Here is a 27023-nt window from a genome sequence, read left to right as displayed (position 1 = left end):
TGGCTTCATGTATCATATTGGTACTGGCTCTAGTCTAAATGCGAAATTTTAGGGGGTGCTTTGGGCTCTCAAGAGAGCTTGCGATATGATGTGGACTAAGGTGGAAATTGAGACTAATTGCAGAGAAGTTTTGGCAGTGCTGTGTAAGGAAGATACTAGTGGCTATCCAAATAGAGACTTGATCGAAGAGATCTAAAATATGAGGAGTAAAGATAGGTCTGTGATGCTCTCATGGTGTAGTAGAGAGGCAAATATAGTTGCTGATATCTTAGCCAAGGAGGCTCTGTGTCAGATATCTGATCTTGTGGTCTTCTCAAGCCTATCGCAATGTGTGTCTGTTGCTTTGGATTCTAACATTATGGTGTAGCTTCCTGTGCTATTTTTTTATAAAATACTTATAAAAATACCATTTTTTAGAAAAAAAATGGTATTCAGATCTTTTACACACGTAAAAAACAACATTAGTCTCTTGAATTTTATTTGTAATTTTGGAAACTTAATCTATATTAATTTTCTTATAAAAATACTTATTTGTAATTTTTTATCAACTAACAGTACAAATTAACATTTGATAATGATAAGGCAATATTGCACTATTTTCATATGTTGATGGGCTATGAAGCACTTATACTTTAAATCACTTCATGTATCTGTATCGATACTCAACAATACTTCTTAGATACATAAATGTAAATTATCAAAATATTATTTCTTTTAAATTAAAAATAATAATATTTTATACGTATCCGATATTTCTAAATTGCGAGTTAATAGTTCAAAGACTATATTTCAAGGAAATTTTTAGAAAATTAAATTTTATTAAAGATTGTAGTATTAAACTTTATTACTAACATCTTTTTTATTTACTTTTAAAGTCAAAGATTAGATTTTACTTAAAAAAAAGTTTTAGATGTACTAAAAATAATTATTACATTTTTATTAATTACAAAAACATGGGAATATAATCTTATGTTATATAAAGTTATAAAACCAAAGTAAGTTGCAAGTAGGTTTTGAAGAGTGGAATTAATTGGATATATATAGAAGCTATCATTTTTTTTAGATGATGGTTAATGAGGAAAAAATACTAATACTATACCTATTAGTAGAGATTAGGTGAAAAGCAATTAGATATAGATAGAATAAAAGTATAATTAATAATTATGTTTGAATTGACATTACTATAAAGGACTATATATGTATGTCAGTTTGAATATTTTTAAAATTGAAGTTACACTTTTACACTATGTTTGGAAAATTTTTTTTAGGGGGGAATGAAATTGGGTGGGATGGCTAAAAAATCTAAGCCATTATTTATGAGTTTTTTTTTTTAAAAGTAATGGAATGGCAATGAAGGGCTGCTAAAGCCCTCCTTTGCTATTCATAACTCAATTTTTCTCACACTGGGGGTTCAAGGATAGAGTGGTATAATATAATTATCTCATTTATAAAATTACCCCCAACTTCCTATTCTAATAAAAAAAATCTCATCTGTTATTTTTATTCTCCAGCCATCTCTCTTGCCTCTCGTTAAGGTTACACATGGGTAAGGTTGGGTTGAGCATCACCTCTGCTCGGTGCCTAGCTCGATATACAGTCAAACATCATGCTAACTCGATTGACCCTAAAATATTTTATAAGTATTTTTTAAAAAATATAAAAAAGTTTTCTTTAAAAATATTATTATTATTATTATTATTTAAAATATATTCTTCATAAAACCAATATTAGAATCAAAAGAATTTTTTAAAGGTTCAAATGAACAACATTTGCCGATTATTTTTTATATAATAATAAGTTAAAAATAAATTTTAAATTTTGAAAGAGATTTAAAAAATTTAAACTTTGGCTGATGGGTATTTGAGCATAGTGTATAGTGCAATGTCCGACTTGAAATTACCAAGATAATACTTTTACACGCTGTTGTGATAATTAGGAGGAGGAGTTATCACAACATAAGGGTTTAAAAGATATTAAGTTGAAATAACGGGATCTTAAAAAGCCCTTTTTAAAATATTGTTTGAGCTCAAACTATAGCTAAAAATCAATTAAGAACAATTACGGAAGCATAAAAATCAAACTACATCAAATTAGACTAAAACAAGCTACTTTTCAATAATTCTGGCCCATCCATAGCAGTACAAGCTGTACCCACCACGGCAAATGGCACAAAGGGACGAGTTCCTTGAAGGCCATTTACGCCATGGCGTAACTACTATGTACCGTGGCGCACACTTATTGTCATGACAGTAGATTGCTATCATAATAGCTCTCCAAACTTCTGCAGCGCACCGTTTTACCATCTGATGTTAGATTTGGGTAGTTCAAGTGTCCACACGAAGCTCTTCAAGCCCTCTAGCTAATAGCACTAGTCTTACACTTAAACAATCATCCTTTAAAAGATAGACACCTAAATTTAAAATGGTTTGTTTTCACCTCAAAACACACATAAAGGTGTCCAACTCACAATACCAAATGCCATTAGTTCTAGAAACACTTTGACCACCTTAAATGAACCACGTATAACATGACAATTATTTATATCATACAAATAGCAATCATACTCAAAATGACCACCAAACTCCCATCTAACAATATCACAAAAGGGTGGATTGAATTTAGCACACATATTAACTTGGTCATTTTGGCACATAATTTACTTTCAATTCATCACTTGTAAATGTAACTTGGCTAAACACATACACACTTAATTCACAACATCAACCTTGGACCAAGATACGCACAATTATTATAAATTCATACATGTGATACTAAAATAATATCATATTACTAAGTTGGCATTATATAATGATAATATTTGTTACAAACCTAAAAGAGAAAGGGGAAGAGCTATACTACAATGCTCTTCACTCTTCAATTACCCCTTCCTTTCTCTTGCCCCTATCGGAGCTCTCACTTATAAAATATAACCACAGAGTGAGATAAATATCTCAATAATTAATATAGTTCATCAAATACTTATTACCACAAATAACCATGATAAAGTATCAAAACTAATGTAATATCAAGTATATCAGATTTATGAGAAAAATGCATCTTTTCACAACAATTCCATACAATTACACACTAGTATGATTATCTAACCATTGAACCTTCAATGTTCCCCAACATAAAACCATAGGCTCTCTTGGATCAACTACTTATTGACCCGAGCACACTTTTGGTGGTAGAAATATCCGGTTGAAGGTAATCTAAGCCACTTATGGACTACTTTTTCCTCTCTTTATGCACTTGTGATAAAGGCATCATTGACTCCTAACCACACCATAATAGGTATTAGGGAGTTGCTAGACTACCCGAATATCCCATGGTAACAGTCCCATATAATGCTGCACCGGATGTCCCATAGTGCCAGTTCAACTATATGAATTTTTCATTTACATATCTTTACACACACATTCCCACATATCTTGGGTGAACTTCCACCCCCTATGATCATGCTTTTTTATATTTATCACTGCTTATCTACATTTTCACAACATTTACTTTCATATCATATCATATATATATATATATATATCCATTGGAATCAATGACTTTCTGAAAATCCATTTCACAAACATATATTCATGCTAAAATTATTTTTTAGTATCAAATCATGCACAAGATTCTTAAATCACAAATTCATTACTTTATATTTACTTCTATACAGTTATAATAGTTAATAAACATAATAAACTATATGGTTACCTCAACTCTTTATCACACAAAAGGGTTACCGTGGCTCAATGTTTGCTTCACACGTTCTATAAGCATGATATGTCTCGAGCAACGCTCAATCTACACAATCAGGTGACAATCATCAATTATCACTCCGGCTAACCTATAATTCACTAGCCAATTTTCCACATTATTTCAAAACTTTAGATTATGCTTAGGGTTCATCCAAACCCTCAACAAAAATTCTCAATGACTATAAAACTCATAAACTTAAGGTTAAAAGCTTGATTTGACCCTCCAAAACCTTAAATAATCCAATGGGTTTGGTCTAAACATAAGGGAACCAAAATCAAAGCCTCCATTGCCCTAAATGTCTAGATTTTCACATAATGAGGGAGAGGGAGAAGAAAGGAAGGCTTACCTAATGTATATGAAGCTTGAAAAGCCTCCAAAATCACGTTGGAACCAAGCCCTAGCAGCCACAAGTCTCTCTTTATTGTTGCTCTTGAGTTCCTTCTTTTTCTCTTATGTTTCTCGAGTCTGATTCGCGATATGATAAGTGTAGATTTTGCACGTGTGCCGTGACAGGAGTGTTATGACACAGAAAGTCCCACCAAAATTTAAACTCCCTCTCGTGCCATGGCCAGCTCAAACATTGACCTAGCCCTTTTCTAAGGCTGTCCAAGGATCCAAAAACTATATTAGTTTTTCATAAACCTCGTTAAATCAATAATTTATCTAAATTGACCATATTGCCCTTAAAAATACTGATAATTATTAATTGAGAAACTTAGAATGTTACATACAGCCCTACCTTCCACCATATATCTCTCTCTCTCTCTCGCCTTTCAACACTACAACTCTGCTGTGTTTTCCTCTTATACAACATGTGTGTTTGTTTGAGTAGCTCTGTTACTTGCTTTTTCTTTTTATTTTTCATTTTTAGGGATCTTGTTTGACCATTAATTTTAAGTATTATTATTATTTTTTGTTGGAAAAAATATTATAATTATTTAATGGGCATTATTATTTTCTTTAAATTTAGTCATAAGTATAATGTTGGAAGAAAAAAGTTTTAATCCATTCAATTCTATCCATTTTGCGATAACTCCCAAACAATGGTTATATAAAATCATCCCTTCTTATCATAAAACTCTCAAATAATGAAAAATTTTGTTCTATTTTGCTCCATTCCATTAATGATTATTTCTTTCTATTCAATTTTAAACTCCCAAACATACTCTTAATGTTTTTTATGATTTTTTTATAAATATATATATGCTGAATGGAATGGGGGATACTTTCATGGCTGTGGTTTGAATGTTGAACATATTGAAAAATCTTCTTACTTTTTTTTTGTAGAGTATATTGAAATATACTCTGATGCTCATTAATGTAATGAGATTTAAATTGTTTCAATTTATTATACAATCATATTTGGAATGTGCTTTTATCAAATCTAACAAATAATTAGATCTTCCAAATAGACTTTTATCAAATATAAATTGAAAACCAAACACACACTTAAAGATTTTAACTTAAATCTTTGGGAGAATGACAAGTAAGGACCCCATAAGAATAATAATATCAGATTAGGATTTTTTTTTCAACACTAATGTTCCCAAATTCAATATTTCTTCTTTCATATTTCAATACTAAAATTTTTGATTTGGCATTAATGTTCTTTCAAAATCCTTACTTGCCATTCTCCCTAAACCTTTGAATAAGAATTTTTTTTAGAAAAAGGGACAATTTAAAAACTATCAATGTTTAAATTCTACATATGTTAATGTAAAATTTATTTAAAAATAAATATAATAATATTAAATTTGAATTTTCTAGCTTATTCTCTCATTATCCAGTCATTTTCTGTTGAAGTAATGAAATTAAGCTCAAAAAGAGAAAATTAATAATAATTTAGTTCTTGATAAATTTTTTAAAAATGAGTTACAAATATCAGTTTAAATAATTATAAATTTGAAAGTTCTAATTTCAAAATAAGAAATTTTAATTTTAAATATAACTTTTAATTTATAATTAATTAATTATAATTCTCGTTTCAAACTATCTAGATCAACAAACTCATTTTTTAAAAAAATTATCAAAAATCTATTTGTGATCTATTCTAATGTTATGAAAACCAGATCGGTTATTGAACTAGATGAGTTGTTAGTTCATGGTTCAACAATTGAATCGTGATTTGAATTGTAGTTCAATTAATCATGAATAAATTGATACATTTTAAATATATATGTTTAAAATAAAGGAAAAATTATATATAGGTCTCGTGGAGCAAACTAATTTACAAAAAAATCTTACAAAATTTAAAAATTACAACTAGGTCCCTTGAAACTTGAGTGTAATTTAAAAGTAGGATAAAAAGATAATAATGCCCCTATTATATATATATATATATATATATTACATCAGTCAAATAATTTAATACTACTTCATCAGTATTTTATAACTATAACTTCAACTTTTTATAATTGTTACTACTGAATATGTAAAGTTATAGTTGTAAAGAGTTGAAATTATAGTTGTAAATTACTAATAAAATAGTTGTAAATGATTAATATTAAACTTTATTAATAGCACATGATTGTTTAACTATTGAATATTTGAAGTTATATATAAAAAGTTAAAATTATAATTATAAATTGCTGATAAAGTAGTTGAAAATTAATTATTTGATTGATGTAATATATATTTAATAGAGGTACTATTGTCTTTAGAGCCTCATTTCAAATTACACTTAAGTCTTAAGGGATCTAGCTGTGGTTTTCAAATTTAACAGGACTTATTGATAAATAAGTCTGCTCCATAGGACTTATATGTAATTTTCTTAAAATAAAAGGAATATTTGTATATAATATAAAACTAAATTTTAAATATAAACTAAATAATATAAAATAAAAAGGTAACATCCATCAATATTATATCATTTTAATTCAATACATACACTTATTTTAAAATTTATAATTTGAAACTTTAAAATATATACATATTTCTTGCATTTTTTGTTCATTTTTTTTCCATTTATCAATGTTTATTAGATATAAATATGCATACATTTTGGTTATAAATATGAATTAAAAATTTTAAAATAAAAATTAAAAATAATAAACCAGTTCAACGAGTTCTTCATCAATCCTCAGAATAATTTTCTTGTAACCAGACTAGATTTAGGATCAGTATCTAGTTCATCCGGTCAATGGAGAAAAATGCGCCAGGTTATAATGTGAATATATTTAGATTTGTCTTTTTGATTATTCATTTTTATGTGCCCTCTTAATTTATAATAGACCATGTTTGAGTTCAACTAATTTTTCTGGTCCTCACATGCTCATCCAACTCTTGATAGTATCTCATTACCAAACAATTATGGCAGTCATTTGACAGCCAGCTACCTTCATAAATCATGATCGATAGATCACGTGGGACGTGCTCATCACCGAACAAGATACCAATGACATTAAAATTTTAACATGAAAAAATTATATTAAAGAACCATTCAAATAAATTATTTACAGATCAAGATCAAGATAATAAATTATTATTATAATAAGAACGTAAATTTATTTTTTATAAAATGAAACTTATTATTAGTCTTTGTATGTGATTAGTTTACTTGAGTGGTCCTTAAATATTATTCTCCTTTTAAAAAATTTGAATTATATTTTTTTATAAGATCAAATATTTATTTCATTTTAAAATAATTATAAGATCAAATATTTATTTCATTTTAAAATAATTAAGGGAGAGCGACAATAAAATACTCTCAAAATACACAAATGATAAACAGGTATCACGAACTTTCATAATTATTTTTTAGTTCCAAAGGTCTTATTTTTCAATTAATTTTAAGGTAAAGACTATCTTACCATAAAAATAATTATCACATTTCGCGTTTGAATATTTCAAAAGTACTTTTTTATTATTTTTCCAATAATTAAAAAAATAAAATTAGGATAATTTTTAAAATAAAAAATTACGAACAATTCTCCCATTATATATATTTGGGAATACTTTTTCCCTTAAGGACCTGGAATTTGTTTAATGACCCCAGATCCTTTGCAGGAATAAAGATGGACAAATAAATGACCAAAATTTCAAATGAATGAAGAGTCGTCCGCAATTGAAGACTTACTGTTCCAGTTGAAGAAAACTTACACAAATGATATTAGAAAGTGTGTGTGAAAGAAAATTGCACATGGCTAGAGACTAAAGAGTTATCATATAATTGGAAACCTCTTATTATAGAAACATATATGATGCTTCTTCAACTTGTTCTAGTCAAAGATACGGAGAGACTGAGATGCACTAGATTGCCCTTAGACATACGATGCACAAGTATTTGTTGGCAATGCTGAAAGAGATGGTCTGTTATAGCTTCTCCAAAGTGGCTAACAAGCAAAGGTTCAACCACAGCTCTCATGAATTGTGTAAGTTGGTATTCTTTACTACCGTTACGCTTCTCATCATAAGCAGCCTCCCAACTTGTTTCAAATTCCTCTAAGCGATTAATGGTGAAGGAACCTTCTTTTACAACCTCCAATTTCAATTCAGATGAGGATGGGCTGTAGAATGGAACATTAAATGCATCCATTTGATCTTCCTTTATTATCCCCTGTATTGCACATCAAGACAGTTAAACTACTGTGTTATGCATGCATGAATCTTCATCTTTTTTTTTTCTTTTCATATTAGTTTGCATTTAGAAGAAATTTGTGTGGTTAATGTACCTCCAAGACCATGACATTAAGTGCTTCAGCTACAATGTCCCAGATGTGGCAATATTTATTCATTGATGAATCATGATTGCCTCTTCCCAAGAGTGTAAGTACCATACGACCCCCTTCAACAAGTTCTTGAGCACGGCACTTGAGAAACATTGAGAAATCATTTTGAAATTGATGGTAGTAAGCAGTGCACACATTTAAAGGGCTCGTACTTGTCATGTAAATATTACCCTTATTATTCTCTACAACCCCAAGGAACCTACATTTAAAAATGACACTCACTAATGTTGTATGAAAAATAAAAATATTTTAGACAATATTTATCATATCCTTATCATACATGTCAAATTTATAATAAATTGCATCAATATTGTATTTATTGTCCATTACAAAATACTTAAATTATCAAATATGTCAAATGGGCCCCTTTATTTAAGATTAAAAAAATAAGTGACTTTTAAATAATTGAGAAATTTTATAAAAGCATATTTATTTTGTAGAGATTGTATAAAAAGTAAATACTATTTTTTGTTTGATTGCAAAATGAAAAAAGTAATTATTTGTTAATTATTTTTAAATTTTATATATCTTTCTTGATTTCTATTTTATAAAAATAATTTATTATCTAATTATTTTAAAATTTTATGATACCGCATTTTTAAAACATTCTCTCACATATATTATATTAAATTATTTTTCAAAGCTACTTAAAGTAATTTCTTAAAATAATTAAAAATAATTTTTTGTTTAAAATTTTAAACAATATTATAAAAACTCATAAGCTATATAATTTTTCCAAAAAAATAAGTGATTTTTTATTAAAAAAAAAGCTTAAACAAACTAGCTTTAATTGTCTAACCAAACCAAACCAATACAAGCTTCCATTATTAACCAAAATAACTAATGAGTCATCATATATGACACCAAAAAAACCAATCACAAAACAAATAAAACACAAAATAGCATAGTTTGGGTTATTAAGAATTAAAAAAAAACGGTTTTACTAGATTTTATAGGTTGACCAGACTACCATATGCTAGTTCTTGGTTGAACCATCCGGTTCGATCACATTCTGACAGCCATGAATTAAATTACTCAATACAATTTAAAAGAAATAAAATCACTTATTTATGTACCTGAGACATCCAATGAAGACTGTAGGAGGAATGAACAAAATGCAAATATTTAGTAGGGAGAATCCTTCCATAAAAAGAACCAGGAACACCAGTGATGTAGCATGGACCAGTCTCACCAACCACTTCCTTACTTAGCTTCTGTTTAAAGCTTTCAAGAGACTTAAAGATTGTGTTAAAGTCGTTGCTTGGTAGGTCATTCAAGAAGATCATGTATTCTGGAGATTCTTGGTTTAGTTCTCTGCAAAGCTTCTCCACAGTTTCAATCAAATCAAAGGAGAGGAAGAAAGTGTTTGGTCCAGAGGCACAGCCCAAATCTGCAATTGCTAGGTTTCGAGGGTTTGTTTCTCTATAGAAGCAAGTTATAGCATCCTCTCTTATGGGCTTTGTTGATGAAATCACCTTTTGCTATCACCATAGATTATATTGTGCATATTATTTTATTAGTAGACATACATAGTATTATATTTTATATTGGATGCAATATAACATAATGCATGCAATTACAATGCTAGAAAATGATTAATTAATTAATAAAGTTTGAAATATATACCTGGAATAAAGAACGGTTTGAGTAGCTTGTTTCTGTAGTGCCTCCTTTCATATGCAACACTTGAGCCACGTCCATTCTCATGTTTTCACTTCTACAATTACCTGTCACAATAATAGGGATTTAAAAAAAAAAAGAACTTTATAGCCAATCATCATGTATAAATAGATAATTCTTCTTAATTAAGAATTAAATTCATTACTCGATTCCTTATCTAACATAATTAAGTTACAAGGTTTGTGATTAAGTAACAAATTTATTTCTTCATTAAAAATATTTTTATTTATTTAGTAATTTAGTAATATGTTAATTATGTTCTTGTTTGTTCAGTAACGATATTCATTCTAATCCATTCATTAAAACCATTTTATCTGTTCTTAACCACATTGTCATCTCTTCATTATGATATTCTTATCCATTCATTAACAACATTGAACATCCTCATTTCTTTATTAATGTGCAATTAATGGTATTTTGGGGATTCATGGTTTAGTTCTCTAAAAAGCTTCTCCACATTTTCAATCAAATCATAGGAGACACAAAAAGTGTTTGGTCCAGATGAACAGTCCAAATCGGAAAGGCTATACTTCTAGGGATTGTTTCTCCACAAAAGCTTGTATAAGACCTTTTTTATGGCTCAAACTTGAGCCTACTCAAAATCTAGCCTGGCCTGCAAGCCTATTTAAAAACCTACTTAAAAATAAAGCCTTTTAAATAAGCTCACATTTTAATTTTAAACATTTCAAATATACTTTAGGGCTATTATAATATACAATATATAACCTAGTTTATCAATTACAATATATAAGAATTAAAAGGACTTACTAGCTACAATATAATATAACAATAAAATAACAATATTAAAATTAATATATAAGTCAAATATGATTGAAAATATAACTAGAAGTAGTAAAGAGTAAATTGATTAAAAATCATATGATGAAACTAATGTATTTGTGATAGGTCAAATATGCTTGAGTCTATGTGGTAAATCAAAGGCATAAGCTTGGTCTGAAGCTTGTATAAGACTTTTTTCATGGCTCAAACCTGATCCTACTCAAAATGTAACTTGGCTTGCAAGCCTATTTAAAAACCTACTTAAAAATAAAACCTTTTAAATAAACTCACATTTTAGTTTTAAACATTTCAAATATATTTTAAGGCTATTATAATATACAATATATAACCTAGTTTATCAATTACAATATATAAAAATTGAAAGGACTTACTAATTATAATATAATATAACAATAAAGTAACAATATTAAAATTAATATATAAGTCAAATATGATTGAAAATATAACTAAAAGTAGTAAAGAATAAATTGATTAAAAATCATATGGTGAAACTGATGTATTTGTGATATAGTACATAATATATATAAATAAGTTGGCTTGTTGAGCTCGTAGTTTAGGCCTTAAAAAATAGCATGATCTATTTAATTAAATAGGCTTAATTAAATATCTGAGCCTATTAAGTAAGTGGGTTAAGTTAAGCCTGAAGTAGGTCAGACTGTAAGTCCCTGTTAAGGCCTATCCTATTCCCACCCTTATTTCTACATAAAAGGAGGCTATAACTTCATCTCTTATGGGCTTTGTTCAAGAAACCACCCTTTGCTATCACATTTTGACTGCGTATAATTATCAGTAAGCATCCATGGCATTATATTTTATAATATAATGAAAGCAATAATGCATGCAAATGGAATATGTTTAAAAAGGATTAATGAATACAGTTTGATATATACAAGAAATAAATACCTGTGTGAGTAGCTTTTTTCTGTAGTGCCTTGTCAAACCATATATTTCCATACCATTACCTCATTTTAGTTCTAGATCGTATGAACAAATAAATAAAAATTATCCAAATTTACTTCCTTCTTTTATCCTCTAACTAATAAATCATATATGTTAGATAGATAATTATGTTATTACAAAGTCTTTACATTATCCTACCTAAGACATACATACTTTAATAAAATTACAACATACGTATTACAAGCACAACAAAATGACTAGGGCATTCTGTAATATTTCACTTGAAGTTTGTTTAATTTATGACTTCCTTATCTTTGCTCCTGCTTGTACCAGTACTTGTGGACGTTAATTATGGAAGGGGTGAGATTTCAGAGTGAAATCCCAGTAGCAATGGGAAACCATTTTGAATCATACATGAAAATTGCTTAAGTAGTAATTACAAGCTAGCAACATATCTAAACCACATAAATTTGAATTGAAATTGGAAGCATATACAATGCAACATTATTGGCCAATAACACATGTGAGGAGGAACACCATGCCCTTTCTCACAATCCCTAACTAATGGGGAAGGAACACCATGCCCTGAACCCCTTTTAATTAGGGAAGGAACGCCATGCCCTAACCCCTAACTACAATTAACTCATGCCAAAGAATAATCAACATTAATCATGCTCCAATCAATTCAAGAAACATAATTATGTATCACTTAAAATTATATACAAGAAACAATACAGTCAAGCAATAAACATGTATAAGAAGGGGTAGTATTGCTACCGGTTATTTTTGACTTACAAGTATTTAACTTGCTTCCTCGAACTTGGAAATCTACTCAAGTGACGGGAAAAGTGTTGGCATTCAACACTTGCTGGCTTGACATATAAGAGGGGAGGGGAATGAGAAATAGATGACAACAAGTAGGCTATTTATAGAGGGTGAATGGCGGTACATAACGAGGCGATTGATATTGATATTAAATAAATGAAGGCGGTGAAATTGATTCACCGAAAGCCATGGAAATGAAAGCTAATGAAATAGGCAAATAAAATGGAGAGACAAGATGAGTCATCTCTGGGAGCAACAAAAATTTTCCACCTAATCTCATATTATTGCCACCCTCAATGACAATTTGACACCTAGTGTTTTTATATTAAAAATTGCTTATTTAATTAATCAAATGAAAGGAGGAAGTAGGGTACTTATATGACTAGTACCACAATAATGAAATATGTTTAGGGATCAAGGAAAAGATGATTAATCAGTGGGAGTATTGAGAATGTGCCACCTATCCGTGTTTTTGCCACTAATGTTTCTAATCCCACTACCTAGATAATAATCCCACCCCCCCCCAAGTCTTGACAAACTTTATATTTACTGACTAAAATATATCATTTAGACTAATTAAGGAATAAAGAGAGAAGTTAGAGCACAATAGGAACAAAGGAATTGCAAGTCAAGGGAATTTAACTTAAATGAAATTAAATCATGGAAAGCGACGGCACAATATGCAAGCGAGTTTAAGGGAAAATACATGCTAATTTAATTATTGCTTGTTTTGACACCTTATCTCTCTCTAATTGCATTGCAACCCTTTTTCATTAGCATGACACATGTTAATAAATTATAATTTAAAATAATCTAGAAAGAAAAATAGGAATATAACAACTAAAATGCAAATAACAGCCAAATCCCAATAAAATGTTTGTTATTGAAACTTAAAAGATTTTAGTATAATTGTTATATTCTCGAGTTAAATAAACTCTTCTCACTTTGATATATATATATATATATATATAAAATATGTAGTAACCAAAATTAAAGGAAAGGAAATGGTTAACAAATAAAAATATAACTAAGAGAAAATTAGTGAGACAAATAATTCTATAAAAGCAATTAGTGTACTATTGCAATTTAATTGATATTTTATTCATCCTCCAAAAATCCGAATTATTATAATTAACTAAGAAGATTAATACTCTCTAATCAAATTGGATAGAGTATAAGGTTAATTAAAATTTTATATTATCAAATAAGGAGTCTAGGTAACTTTTAGATGGCAATTAATTTTTTTTTTAATGTAGACAAGCTACTAAATTCTTCTCCTAATTTTTAATTTTTTAAGATAATTTTACAGTAAAATATATTCCAATAGATATTATGACCACGTATCTAAAGAATTTTAAATCATTTTTATTTCTAATCAACTTGTCTAATAATTCACGTTAAAATAAAAGGTAAAATCTAAGTATAAAATAATTTGCATTTTAATCCTAAAAATTTTCTTTTCATTATAGTCCTTATAACTTGCCCTTTGTAACTTAGCAATCCTCTTCTAAGATTAAAAGGTCCTTAAATATTCTTTGATTTATTACAAAAGTGACTACCTAGCTCATAAGTTTCTATACAAACATATCAATACTGATGTATAAAATTGCAAGATGTGACATGCCTCCTTTTATATGCAACACTTGAGCCACATCCATTCTTTCTTACACTCTACAGTTATGTTCCTAATCAATAATAGGGATTAATATATACAACAGTGATCTTTAACTTGTTAACTGTATATCTCAATTCATGTATCAAATAAGATTGGGTAAAGTAATATGTGCGTGCCTGTAGAATTCATAATCACTTTAAAATACCTCAATTATCTCAAGTATAAATAGATGCACAACTCATTAGACCCCCATAGTTTTTAGAGAGTGGAAAGAAAATAGAGTAAAATGAAAGCTATCGTGTGTTTTATAGTTATCGACTGATCGACTTATAAAGACCATATTAATAACCACTTTATTAAATAATTAATTAATTATATTTCATTATCTTTGACTTAGTTAGTTAAGAGATAGGGAATAACTGATGACTATTGGGTTGTAGGTTGGGCCTCTGCCCATTAGGCTCACTTGTGTGGTCCATCTATCATAGTCCACACAAGATTATAAAGATTAATATATTTGAACTTATTAATTAATGTAAATTCATAAATAAATATTTCAACATAACCCAGGTACATGTTATAAAAATGCAAATAGATAGATACAAGACATCATTATTTTTGCCTTTAGCCTGCAATCATGTTAAATAGATAATAGATAAATTTAAATTCTTCCTAGGAATTCGTTACCCCATTTCCTTATATAAAATAAGTGACAAGATTTGAAAATTGAGTAACAGACTTTACTAATGTTGTTCTTATCCATTTATTAATGGATGTTATATTTTCATTAATAATGTTCTTATCATTCATTACTGTTATTCTTAATTATTTGTTCATTAACTTTGTTTTTATCCATTTTTTGATTATGAAATTATTTGTTTGTTGATGATGCTCTTTTTAATTCATCAAAAACAATTTGGATTCAAGAGCTATGAGCTCTTACTTCCCTGATCTTATTTATAAGTTATTTCAAATGTATTTCGTCAAAATTTTAAAAAATAACTTTAAATTTCATTAACTTTGTTAAGGCTGCTCAAGTGGCCCAATTGCCCGATATGCTTGTGGGGTCAGACATCGAGCTGGGGTCAAGTCTCACCCTACCCTACCCAACTCGGCCTGAACATATATGTATTTTTTATTTTTTTAGTAAAGAATAAATTTTTTATAATAATATATTTCAAGTATAATCTTATTTTTATGATTGTTATTGATATTTTATATTATTTTAGTTTTATTATTCATTTTAAAATAATTTTTAAGTTAACAATTGTTATCTAGAATACTCTAAGGATATTTTACTATTTATAATGCCATTATTGAGAGGTATTAATTAATATGATATTGTTGTAAATAGTCACTATTATGTTGTCTTTTTCTCCTTAAATTTATATTGTACTCTTCACAATAATAATAGATATGGCATTTTCCATCTTTGGTTTATCTCTCTTGTCTCTGATAGCTTTTATAGTATTGATTTACTTTAAGGTGAAGCAACCTTAACCTTCGTCTTTTGCATTAATTGACTCTCTCTTTTTTTTTTTCATTGGTAACATTTCTCTTTTCTAGAGTCTCTATGGTTATCCTCCCAATTATAGTTTTTGGAACCATACATGTAAGAAATCCTCCCTTTTACCTTAATGATTACCATTATTTTTTCACTATTCTCCAATTTAAGAAACCTAAATCCTTTAAGGAAGCCTCTTGTAAACCCTTCTGGTAGCAAGCTATGGATAAAGAATTGCAAGCCTTAAAGAAAATGCTTACTTGGGATCTTATTGATCTTCCTCCCGCTAAAACTCTAGTTGGGTGTCAATAGGTCTACAAGAATAATACTCATTATAATGGCTCTTTGAAACAATGTAAGGCTCGCTTTGTGGACTAAGGATTTACTCAGGAGTATGGTGTTAATTGTAAAGAGACTTTTGCACTTATTGCCTATATGACTTTTGTTCATAACCTTCTAGCCATTGTTACTATTAAGCACTGACCTCTTTATTAGATTGATGTTAAAAATACCTTTCTAATTGGAGATGTAGATGAAGAAGTATATATGAAGCCTCCACCTGAGTATCAGCATTCAAAATACAAGGTATATCATCTTTGTCGAGCTTTATATGGGCTCAAATAGGCTCATTGTGCATGGTTTGCTAAGTTCAATAACACTATGAGTCAACTGGGCTTCTCTTGTAATCTTCACTACTTAGCTCTTTTTGTTAGCTCTATTGCTCATGGTATTGTTCTATTGTTGTTGTATGTTGATGACATGATTATTACAGGAGTGATTATATGGGAGTCTAAGAGCTCAAGACATACTTGGGCTAACAATTTGAAATAAGGATCTTAAAAGAATAAGCTATTTTCTTGAGTTTGAGTTCCACCATAGAAGTGATGGTATATCTTTTTCTCAAGTCAAGTATGCCATCGATTTGATATCCTGAGTTCACCTTTTTTACAAGGAAGTTGAAAACACTTCTATTGAGTCGAATATTCAATTCACTTCCATTAATGGCACCTTGTTAGATAATCCTACATGTTATCACTAGTTGGTTGGGGGCCTTATCTATCTTACCATAACTCATCCTGACATTGCTTCAACCATCCACATTGTCATCTAGTTTATGTCAGAACCTCAAACAACTCATTATGCAAGAGTTTTTCAGATCATTTGGTATATTAAAGTCATCACTCTATATTATGGGCTTCACTTATCTGCCAGCTCCTCTCTTGTACTTTGGGCTTGCTTTGATGTTGATTGGATCAATGATATATAGTGATGATTAACAGTCTATGAATGGTTTCAATATCTTCCTCGATCACTCCCTTATCTCGAAGAAGTAAGAAGTAGATGTTAGCCTCTCGCTCCAGTGTTAAATTGAAATACCATTCATTAGCAAACACGACTGCTAAGGTACTTTGGCTTTATTGGTTACTTGAAGAGTTGAAAGCATCTTAAAACTTTTCCATGGATATCTATTATGATAGAGAAGTTGTGATCAATATTGTTCACAATAATGTGTTTTATGAACGAACCAAACACCTTGAGATGGTCATAAAATTAAATCTTTTATGTGGCTATTTACACATGAAAGAGCTCATACTATATATATATATATATATATATATATGTATATATGGCTCTCCAAAACCAAGAGGAATCCAAGCCAATGACAGGTATCTAGTAGGGTGCAACCAGGGAGAGGACTTGGTGCACTTTCTTTGAGATTGTGCTAATGCCTTGAATTGCTAGAAATTTGTCCCCATAGATGATGCTTGGGGGACTTTGATTTCTTTTCTCTGTAGGGTGTTAATGGATCAAACTGAACTTGAAACATGAAGTAGGGCAAGTTTACACAAGGAAAATTTCATGAGATATTCCTCTGGTTTTATTTATAAGACAAAGAGAAAAGAAAAAAATTGATTATATTTATAGGACACTTGTTAATTCCCAATGCTTCTCTTTACATTTTTGCCATTATTAAATGTTTTGAATAAAAATATTAGTATTGAGATTTAAGAATATATTTATGAGGGGTAAAATTAAAAACTTATTAAATTTTAAGATAAAGTTCATGAAATTTAAAATTTTCTTGAATTTCAATGAAACATGTTAGAAATAACTTATAAATAAGACCAAAGAAAATATCTTAGAACAAAATAGGGATATATACTTAAACAGGGATATATACTTACTTTTTAGCTAATTTTTCACATAATATGAACAGTAGCTTTTATCTCTTTGACCATCATCCATCTCCAAATTTAATGATGGAAGATGATGAAAGAGTTTCTCTTTGCTTTTTTTTTTCCCCCTGTTTTGTTGATATTCTGTATGTGTTTTAATGGTATTCAGTTTCTTTCTTTTTTTTTTTAGAAAAAGATATTGCATCCATTAAGAACAGCTCATAAATAGAAGGATCGAAAGAAGTACAGAGCCCAAAAAAAAAAAAAACGGTAGTGGTAGAGGATAGAAACTCACATGGACTAGGATTGAAGGATTGAGAGTCGAGATAGGGCTGATAGTCAAGAACTTGCGAGACTTTCGAATGTCGTCGTCTTCTTTTTCGATTGGATCTGAAGATGTTGCAGAGATTTAATTCATGGAGAGTGAGAGATATATGGACATAAGGAGACGCAGATCCAAAAGAAAAAATACAAATGAGGAGGGAGACTCTTCTCGGTTGCTTCTCATGTGCAGAGTGTTAAATATTTAAATGATTATTTCAATTTGTAAAAAAAATATTATTTTAATTATAATTTAATAAAGCTGGTCAAAAATTTCTCATTTCCTCCTAAATAATAAAACATTTTTAAAAAAAATTTACATATTAATAAATCTCATTAAATATACTAAATAATTTTATTTTTTTAAGAATACAAATAAAATGTTTAAAATATCATTCATTTAATATATTAAAAAGAAAAAGCAAAATGAGAATTAAATAGAGAGACATATGATAATATTAGAATAAGTATATTTAATGAAACATTGATCTTCTCAAAATTTTTTATATCTTGTGACATTGAATCTCTACCAAAATTGTTTTATAATTTGAGACGAATAGAGTAATATTTAACAAAGTTTAAAAAAATTAATCATTTAGTTCATGTAGTTTTAACTTAATTGTAACTCAATCCTTAAACCTTGACTCATTGTAACTCAGTCTTTATAGTTTTAATTTGATTATAACTTAGTCCCTAAACTTTACATCTTACAACTCAATTCCTATAGTTTTAACTATTTAAATAGTGATCCCTATATTTTAAAATGATTAAAATTATAAAGACTGAGTTTTAAGAATTAAAGTTCAAGTATTGATTTAAAATAAAGTCAAAATTTTAAAAACTAAATTATAACGAGTCAAAATTTAAGAATTGAGTTATAACTTAGTCAAAACTAAAATGACCAAATGATTAATTTTTTTCATAAAGTTTTTACTATTTATAATGGGTGAATGACATTTAAGGCTATCTCAAAGGAATTTATTGCAACAAAAGCTTATCAATTTTATATTGAATATTATCTTATAAAAATATGTATATGTTGTTAAAAACTAAATCTTAATTTATATTTTTTTTATTAGAGTTTCCTTATAAATTTAAGAAAGAATCACATTCAATAATTACTCAAAAAATTACTCATAAGTAAGGGTCAATATAAAATAAATTATTATTAAAATAAAAATTAAATTTTTTTAAAATAAAACTCATTATTAATTTTTATCAGTAAATAATTTATTTAAATAATTTTTGGACGGGAGTCTCCTTAATTTTAATAATTATGCGTCTTCTCCAAAAACGATGCATCTTCACGTGGACCACGACACATTGTTTTCCCAGCTGTCTGCAATAATATAGATCCATATAAAGCACTCACTTCATTTTTATATATAAAAAAAATTATATCACGTAATTTAAAAAATTTAATTAATTATAATAATTATATTTAAAAATAAAAAATTAAAATTAAAATATCTTATATTAATCAACATAAATATATATTAATTATTTTTCATTAATATAAATTTTGATGAACAATTTAAAAAATATAGTAAATATTTATTAAAATATATAATTTTATTTACATAAAAAATAAATAAAAAGTGGCAATTTTTTTTATAAATAAAAATAAAATAGTATACAATATCTCACAATGATTTCAACCAACATGCATCGCTGAACACGAACAAATCAAAGTTTTAACAACTTATGAATAAAGGATAAAAATATTCTAACAATTTTTTTTTCAAAAACACTTGATATTCTTAAATGAATAAATATATAAGAATATGTTAGAACTTGTTATAATGAATTTAATAGTTCTCATTTCATTGAATTTAAAAAATTACAGTTTATTGACATTAACAACAAATAGTTAAAAATTTTGATATCTTAGAACCCTCATAATGCCATATGAATTATTCCACAGCACGAAGAGTGCAGGCACCAGGTCAGTCTATTTTAATCATCTCTACTATTAACTTATTGTTAATACACTCATTTAATCTCTCATTAACGTAAAAATTAATCTCTTGGAAGCGTTAATTTCATACTTAATAGATTCCAAAAATCTAGGGCTTAACTTAAACCACAAATCATCACCTCAATACCTTACAAATATATTTTTTAAACCCAAATAAACTCATAATCATCACAAAGAAACCTTAATTTTTTTTAAACTTTATTTTCTTTAACATTTTAATTTACTATCACAAAAAATTTCTCCATCCTATAACTCAATGATCTTGTTTCACTCGTTAACTCAAAATAAATCATTAAATTTAAAATATAACATTACCAAATCATAAATCACAAATATTCCAACTAAACTCTCACTTTAATTCCTCAAATCAACTAACTGAATAAAAATCTAAATTATATAAACTCTCTCTTTATATTATTAGCTCCCTAAAAATTTAAATAGTCAGTAAAAATATCCAAACGTTTGAAATTTATCGAACCCTAAAAAAAATGTTTAGAAAATTTATACAGAGAAAAAGATGAAAGGATGGGAAAATGGCTGTGTGCGCCTGCATAACAAATATTTAAAAGAATATGAAAGTGGGCCAAGACCCACGTGTTTAGCACCATGCCCTCTCTCTCTCTCTCTCTCTCTCTCTCTCTCTCTCTCTCTCTCTCTCTCTCTCTTCTTCTTCTTTCCTATTTTCTTTTCCCATCAATCTTTAAAAAAATTATATATACTATATAATTTTTCGAAGGCTCTCTTGACTTCTCAAAATTAAAATCTACCTGTACATTTTGCTCAAACATTATTCCTTAATATTTACATAATTATAATTTTTCAAATATGACATAATTTACATATTTCTATTAATTCCTGCTTAAAATATATAAGGAAAATAATTACATGATAAATTTCATTAACATGCATAAATTCCATTACATTCAATCAATGCTAATGAATATTTGCTACTTTTAATTTTATACTTCTTCATCATAAAGTAATAATTTGATGCTTTAAGACTAAAATTAGAATTAATTTATCTTAATAAAGATTTTTTTCTTCCAATTTCATTAAATCACAATCTTATTTGTTTCTTTACCTCATATAACTAAATTAAATTACTCTAAACCCCAATTTACTTAATAAAACATATTCAAACTTTACCTAAATTCTATGTATAAAATTTGGGATGTCACATATAACACTTTAGAAAAATAAATCACAGTACAAAAAAACAAATGGTGTAGTCTTAAGTTTTCAAGACATTTTTTTTAAAAAAAATGAAAAACCATTTCTAACAAGTTATTCATCAATTTTTTTTAATACAAGGACACGAGTACAGGAAACCCGTGTAAAAGGTGAACAAAATTAAGTTATGTCAGATTTCATAAGGGACCTGCAGCTTGGGGGCGGAAGATCATAAATAGTAAGATCTATATTTTCTTAAGAGGCTTGGTGAACGAGCATGTCCGAATATCTATTTGCTTCTCTGAACGTGTGGTCGAAGGTAATGATCAAATCTTTCATGACCAATTTCTTAACTTTATTGATAATACTAGAGAGAGGATGATTATCAGGGAAATTATGTTGGATAAGCGAGAGTGCTTCGACAGAATTAGAGTATATATTGATTTTACTGAATTAAGCGTTTCAACAAAGCTGAAGTCCTTTTAAAATGCCCAAGAGTTCCACTATGGTGCTTGGTTGATAACCGAGATATTTGGAGAATGCTTTGATCTAATTGCCTTTATCATCTCGTATGGTTCCACCATAAGTAGCAGCTCCAATGGAGTTGACAACCCCGTCAATGTCAAGGTGAATCCAACCTATTTTTGGGGATGTCCATCGTGCCTTTAATCTTCTGCAATCGCGACTGAGAAGATTAACTCTAGATTGAAGCCTTATGTTGTTAGAGATTTACTGGGTACTAGAGAAAGCAATATCGACATTCTGAATGGTTTCTCTGGAATATATTTTTTTGCAACGTGTCTTCCAAATGTTCTAGCAAACTTGAGCAAAAAGCCTCTGCCAATGGGTTTTTCTTGTGTTAAGATTTCCTGCCTTAACTTTCGTGTTCCAAATTATCCAATCCTGTACAGAAAGGGAGAAAAAAAGTATTAAGTTTATAAGTTTTCACCAGTTTAATCCAAACATTACAAGCTTCTATGCAATCTCGCAGAATATAAATTGAGGAATCAAGAGAATTTCATTCGAAAAAGCAACTTCGTTGAAGAGGGGCACTCCCTTCAATATAGATAGATTTGAGTTGAAGTCTGTCCCAAGCATCCTTCTAAAGAAAGTACTTAATTTTTTCATGAGTAGGCTACTTCCAAATCCTTGTCCAAATGTCAGAATTGTTATGATCCTTTTGAGAAACCACAACCTTATGAGCAAATTTGACGGTGAAGTTTTCATTAGAGGAAGGTCTCCAGACAATGACATCATTATCTCCAGAGGGATTGGATGGTCTAACCAGCGCAATGAGTCTTATCACCTCAGGGGGAAGGTGATGATTAAGAAAGCTAAAATTCCATCCCCCAGCAGAGTTGCGAAGATCAGAAACTCAAGCATGAAGGGTAGCTTCTGCACTAAGGTTGGCTTATTTAATAAGAGGTTTCGAAAGAGGGGACCACTTACTGTACTAGAAAGAGGTTTGGTCTCCCTTATCAATTTTTCAACTGACATACGCCATGATTTTATCCCAAATTTTGCAAATACTATTCCAAGTAAAAGAAGAGGAGCTCCATTTGTAGACCATAGGAATAGTGGGGTTATTACATTTGTATTTATCACGAAGAATCTTGACCTAAAGACGATTAGGTTGAGTGATAAGATCCCAATAAAGTTTCATGATAAAGGCAATGTTTTAGATCTTAAGATTTTTGATGCCAAGATCCCCAATAGATTTTTCTATAGTAATATAGTCCCAAGAGATAAGATGAGGTTTTTTGTGCCCATCAGAGGAGTCTCAGAGAAAATTTCTCAAATTTTTTTTCTAATTTTGCTATAACCTTGTTTGGCAATAGCATGGTCTACATGACATATCTAGGAATTGCCAAAAGGACAGAATTAATGAGGATAGTTTTCCCAGCAGTGTTAAGAAACTGACTTCTCCAATTGGCAAGGCGAGAGCAGGCTTTGTTAAGTAAGGGAGCAAAGGTGAATTTAGAAGCTCTTTTATGGATTAAAAGAATTTTTAGATATTTGCCAAGATTACCCGTGAGGGGAATTCCTAATTCAGTGCTAATCTAAGAAGCCCTATTAAAATTAACGTTCCTAGAATAGAAGAGCTTAGATTTTTTCAATGTTAACTTTTTGGCCGGATACATTATAGAAATCTGAGAGACATTGTTGAATTATCCTAGCTTGGTTAATAGATACCTCTGCAAAGAGTAACAAATCATCAATGAAAAATAAATGAAAAATAGGAGGCCCATTAGTTGTTAATCTAATTGACTTTCACTTATTTTTATTAATGAAACTAATAATATAGTGACTAAGACGTTCAATGCAAAGGACAAATAAATAGGGAGATAAGGGATCTCCTTGTTTTATGCCGTGAGAGGGTACAAATTCACTTGTCGGTTCACCATTCCAAGGAACCCTCATATGAGAAGTAGAGATGGCAGCTCTAATTAATTTCCTAAAATGATTATTCAAACTAATGGAATGAAGAGTGTCATCAATGAAGTCCCAAAAGAGTTTATCAAAAGCTTTCTCAAGGTCAACTTGAAGAGCCATAAAACCCTTCTTTTTGTTCTTATTCCTCATTGAGTGAATAATTTCTTAAGCAATAATGATGTTATCACTACTTTGTCAACCTTGGATAAAGCTGCATTGAGAATCCCTAATAAGATTGTTCATGCATTAATAAAAACGATTAGAGAGAATCTTGGTTATGATTTTATAGCTGACATTTGTAACATCCTAATTTTTAGATAAAAAAAATTTATGAAATTTAAGTTTTTTTTTAAAATGATGATAATAATAGGAATTTATATTATTTGAGGTTATTTGAAAATAATAATATGGTTAGGCATTTAATTATGAATTAAAAACTTAAGTTTAAAATTATATAAGAAATATTTTGTTAAGATATAATTTTAAGATTTAAAAAAATATTATTAATGTGTGTGTGTGAGTTAAAAAGAAAGAAAAGAAAGTAAAAAAAAAGGGGAGGGGGTTTAGTCCCACATCGGTTAGATGTGGGAATGAAAGGCACCTCCTCATGTATAAAAAGAGGAGGTGCATTGTGGAGGAAGCATAAGAATTTTTTATTGCAATTTGTGAAAATTGCAATTAAGGGCCCAAGATGCAATTTGTGAAAATTGCAAGTAATGGCCCAAAGGTTTGAATAATTAAATTTAAACCTATAATTTTTTTTAATATAATTTTGAGACCATAATCTCATTTTTATATTATTTTTCTCTCTTCCTCTCACGTTGCTCGGCGTTTTCTCGCAAGGGGGGATTATTTTCTTTTTCTTCAGGTATGTTCTAACTTCCTGTTTAGATTAGCATTTAAAAATTTATTTAATTACAAAATTAATTTTATAGTTATTTTCTAAATAATATTAGCTTTTAGATTTTTTAGTGATATGATTTTTTGTAGGATAGAGTAAATATCTGATTAAAATTTTTTTATATGATAGTTAATCTGATGATATGATGGATTAAAAATATAGGTTAAAACTCTTAGGGATATAATAAATATTAGAGAATATTTTTTTGAGGTTGAAACTCATGTTTAAAAATTTTTTGAGTTAAAATCTAGATCTATATGGTTGAATTTATGTGGAATCTGAGATGTAGGGATAAAACTATGATTATTAAATATTTATTTAAGTAAATAGGTATTTTTGAGGTTATAGAAAGGTGATTTGAGGCTTCAGGATAATTCTAAAATTTTTAATTTATTTTTAGATGAATTTTTAGAATATAGAAGGATGAAATTGTGATACGAGAAGTGATTTAAGGATAAAAAAAATAGTTTATTAGGTACGAGAATTTTCGAAAAAAAATTTGGAAAGTTAAATGAGGCATAATCTTAAATTAGTATTAATATGGATTAGATCTAAGACTTTCTAACTCTTTAATTAGAGTTATTTATTTTAATGTAAAAATTACTATATAGTAGTGTGAAATAATTATGTAGATTATATTGACAAAGATAGTGGTGAAAAGGAGTTGTGAAGGGGAACTTGTTATTCAGACACAAGGTAACCATTATTAATGTGTTGTGATGAGTGTGTTTGTGAATAGTTATGTGTTGACTTCTTGTTTGAAAAACTATGATTATTGAAAATAAATACTGTTATATACTTGTTTGAATTATTGCCAAGTGGGTCCAAAATTTATTTTTATTTATCATGATGAGATATTATTGTTCCGGATCTATTCCTGTTTGGATATTTGAATGATGCATGACTTGTCAAGGTATTTAATATATGGTGTTTAATGGAAATTTCTATTCGGTTAATTATTACCACGTGGTAAGCCCTCATTGGACCCAATGAGTAGCGTATCGCTTGGTCCAACTCACCTTTGGTCGGATGATTTGGCGTCCGAGCATGGCGAAAGGAGGATATAAGATGTAGTCATGTAAATTAAAATACTTGTTCGGTTTGTTTGAAAATATTATTCGGTTAAATATTTTGTGTGCCCACTTAGCAATCGCATGATTAGTTACAACCGCATGCATCATTACATATTAATTTTTGGTTACTGGGACTTTTAAGTCTCATTCCCCGTGGTTATATTTTTTACAGGATCGAGTCCCCGAGAAAGCCCAGAGTGTAACTATGGTGTATGAGACACCATCTTTTACGTTGCCTCTTATTTTGGATTATACAATGTATCTTGTGCCAACTTAGGACATATCTTCTTTGTGAAGCATGTAAACTCTAATCCTTTTATTAAAAGTATTTATATGACCAAGAGGATTATGTCTGTCCCTCTTGATTTATGATCTGATTTGAATATCATGCCATGAGGATTATGTCTATCCCTCATGGTTTTAATTGTCTTTTTTGGATTTTTAAGACTTGCGTTATGTCTTGGATGTATCATGGTAAGAAAATTTTCTACCATGATAATGGTTTTTAATATTTGCAAAAATCGGTCTGTAAGTTTTGAGGGTGTTTACACATTACAGAGAGATATAGGTCGAAAGTTCTTTATACCAGTAGGGTTATCATTTTAAGGATGAGAGTAATGAAGGTATCATTTATCTCACTAATGGTGTTCAGATTGATGAAGACCTTTTTAATGAGTTTGACAATGCTAGTTTTAAGATCATTCTAATAGGTACAGATGAAATCGGCATTGTTAGCATTTGGACTAAGGGCTTTATAGGCTCTAATATTGAAAGTCACAGTCTTGATTTCCTTCTCGATAACCTCCCTATGGATAGCATGTAGTTGTAAAGTAGATAGAGGTGGAAATCTCTTATCAGTGATGAGATGTGTTTAACGAGCATCTTCCTTAAAGAGATTTTCAAAATAAGTGACAGCCATACTCCTTAAAGTATTCGGATCCTGAATCCAAGTGTCATTATCGAATTTGAGAGATAAGATTTAATTTCTTTTCCTTTTGATGATAGAGGTGGCATGAAAGTATTTAGTATTTTGATCACTGTAATTTAACCATTTGCATCTAGATTTTTCAAATAACCCTGTTAAATTCATCCCATAAAGATTTTTCAAGTTTTCTAAGGAAGTAATTATCATTATAATTCCTCTGATGATCTATTCCTTTCA

General features: G+C 28.9%; 1 pseudogene; it reads right to left on the bottom strand.

Annotated features, from left to right (window-relative positions):
- Positions 1-7798: 7798 nt before the first annotated feature.
- On the bottom strand, positions 7799-18447 carry LOC129284558 (S-adenosyl-L-methionine:benzoic acid/salicylic acid carboxyl methyltransferase 1-like; annotated as a pseudogene).
- Positions 18448-27023: the final 8576 nt, after the last annotated feature.

The sequence above is a fragment of the Prosopis cineraria genome, unplaced genomic scaffold (genome assembly GCF_029017545.1).
Source record: "Prosopis cineraria cultivar Desert tree isolate PC_DT_omini unplaced genomic scaffold, ASM2901754v1 PC10, whole genome shotgun sequence".
Lineage (NCBI taxonomy): Eukaryota > Viridiplantae > Streptophyta > Magnoliopsida > Fabales > Fabaceae > Prosopis > Prosopis cineraria.
This window is presented reverse-complemented; position numbering and strand designations above follow the sequence as displayed.